This window comes from Engraulis encrasicolus, chromosome 24 (genome assembly GCF_034702125.1).
Source record: "Engraulis encrasicolus isolate BLACKSEA-1 chromosome 24, IST_EnEncr_1.0, whole genome shotgun sequence".
NCBI lineage: Eukaryota > Metazoa > Chordata > Actinopteri > Clupeiformes > Engraulidae > Engraulis > Engraulis encrasicolus.
This window is the reverse complement of record NC_085880.1, coordinates 4,906,181-4,908,983: the sequence shown is the minus strand read 5'-3', so window position 1 is coordinate 4,908,983 and position 2,803 is coordinate 4,906,181.

Below are 2,803 nucleotides of genomic sequence, written 5' to 3'. Positions count from 1 at the left end.
AGGATCTCTTATTAAGGACACTGGGAATGAATTACCACACACACACACACACACACACACACACACACACACACACACACACACACACACACACACACACACACACACACACACACACACACACACACACACACACACACAGTAATATGATGCAGTGTCTCCCTCTTGTGGCTGGTTCAACATTGCTGGTTCTGGTACTGATTCTCACACACACACACACACACACACACACACACACACACACACACACACACACACACACACACACACACACACACACACACACACACACACACACACACACACACACACACGCGCATGCACAGTGATATGATGCAGTGTCTCCCTCTTGTGGTTAATTGTTCACATTGCTCTCGGCCCGGTCCACAGTGATGGGGAGAAGTAGCCTGGTATGACCCGCCCACAATACTTCTCTTCATTCGCATTCATGGTCTTGAAGTTCTTTCCCCTGACGCGATTAGAAGGTTGGGAGAATTGCACTCAATTATGTTTTTTTTTCTTCTTCTTGGAGCAGGCGTCACTCTTAATTATTTAAACCTCTGAGGGTGCTGGCCCAAATTTTAAATTCAATGTTTCAAGAAGGAGGCCGCACCTTGCATAGTAGTGTTTTTTTTTTTGCACAGACGCAAGGCACACGCCGAAACGCGTCTGTGCAATAAAAAACACTACTATGCAAGGTGCGGCCTCCTTCTTGAAACACTCAATTATGGTTTGAAACGATTGGACAGCTCTCACCCAATCGTTTGCTTATTGGCCGGCCGCCTGGTAGCCAACTAAACCCTCCTCAGAAAAGTACCTCCAGACCATGAATACCTATGAAGAGAAGTATTATGGGCCGGACACCAAGGTAGGTGAGAACAGTACAGTGCACAATTAACGTACAGTGCATAATTAACGTTAAAATGAACAGGACCCACCACAAACCAGCACAATACAACCAACACAGAAACCCTTACCTACAAACCTACAAACAAAATCTTTTTTTTTATTTTAAGGGCAAAGATATTGCTTTGCCACTTAATAAACGACACATATAATATCAGCAGAATGGACAACAAATAGATGAAAATAATTAAATAAATGAATAGCCGTTGCTTTATCTTCATGTCAGTTTTGAAGCACTGCAGCATAAATCATCCAGCTAAACAACAAAAATAGCTAACTACCAAACATAAAAATTCAGTCGGGTGAGTGGCCTATGGAAAATAGAAGTGGGTTAAACTAATGTTTCTGAAGGAGGGCTCTACAGCTTCGAAGGGGGCATTAGGGAGCCCTTGGGGGCATTGAGAAGAAGACAGCGGGGAGGGGGTGGGGGCACTGAGTTGCAATTGGAAGGCATTAGTCTATTTCATTATTTCCCCTAAGGGGATCTTGGCAGGCATACAATGAGGCCAATAAGGGTGTTGATTTATTTGAGTTTTATTGTTTATCGCAGGGGTGGGGAACTGTTTTAATTGGAGGGTCCACTTCAAATGTTATGAGGTCCTCCAAGGGCTGTACAACGAAACTGCATAACATTAAAATGATGTTGTGGTCAGATAAGACGGCCTCAAGGGATAGCTTCCCCACCCCAGGTTTATCAGGTCAGAGGTGGGCCCCGAACATTTGTCAAAGTTTGAAGTAGGCCCCAAGTTGGAAAAGGTTGCCGAACTCCTGATCTAGCCTGTAACTGTACATCTGCCCACTATAGAGGCGCAGTGAACAGGGATCACCACTAGGGGGTGCAGTAGTTCTGTTTAAGTCTGAAATATGAGGTCATCCTGTGTGTGTGTGTGTGTGTGTGTGTGTGTGTGTGTGTGTGTGTGTGTGTGTGTGTGTGTGTGTGTGTGTGTGTGTGTGTGTGTGTGTGTGTACAGGGAAGCAAACAGGGGGGACAAAGGGGACAGTTATCCCGGGCCCAGGGACGGAGGGGGCCCAGAACTGGGTTCTCATTACATCGTACATTGTATGTATTGGGTGGGGGGTCCTTTCATATGACTTTGTCCTGGGACCAGCTAAAGCTGTCAGCGGCCCTGTGTGTGTGTGTGATCATGAGAAAAAAACTCATGAGAAAAACCTTGAACCGTGTGTAGCATAGAGTCGCAATTGTCAAAGTGGGGGCCGAGAACCCCTGGTGGGCTTTGAGGGTATGCTAGGGGGGGCATGTCAGGATGGCAGGAAAAGTAAAGTGAAACAAAATAAATAATTGAATAAAGTGAATAACTAAGTAAACCAAACTAAACCAAACAATAAGCTAAACAATCCTAGATGGGCACTCCCTTACATACCTAGACTGTAGGCTTATTACAGTACATTTAGCAGATGCCTTTGACCAAGCAAGAACAGAATTCACAGAGGGTCAGCGCAGAGTACAGCAGTATGCAAGTAATTAGTAGCAAAATTAAGATAATAAACAAAGACATCTAGGCGCAGTGTACAATTGCAACACTGACAGCATTGTCCAACACATGGTGAAAGAAGATGTAGCCTAAAATAATAAGATACTTTTAAAAAGTGTTAAAAAGCAATTTATGTAGGTACTTAAAAGGTGTAAAAGCAGTGACTTAAGGAAAGAAAGGCCCTGTTTTGGACCATTTGTAAGGGTCTCATTGCACAGAATGGAAGACCAATCAAGAGGGAGTTGCAGTATTCAAGGCAAGAAATGACCATGGCCTGTACCAGAAGCTGAGTGGCATATTGGGTCAGGTACGGTCTGATCTTTTTTATATTGAACAGTGAGAAGTGCCATGACCGGGCAACCGAGGCTATGTGGTCAGACTTGAGAGATGGTCATCAATCATGA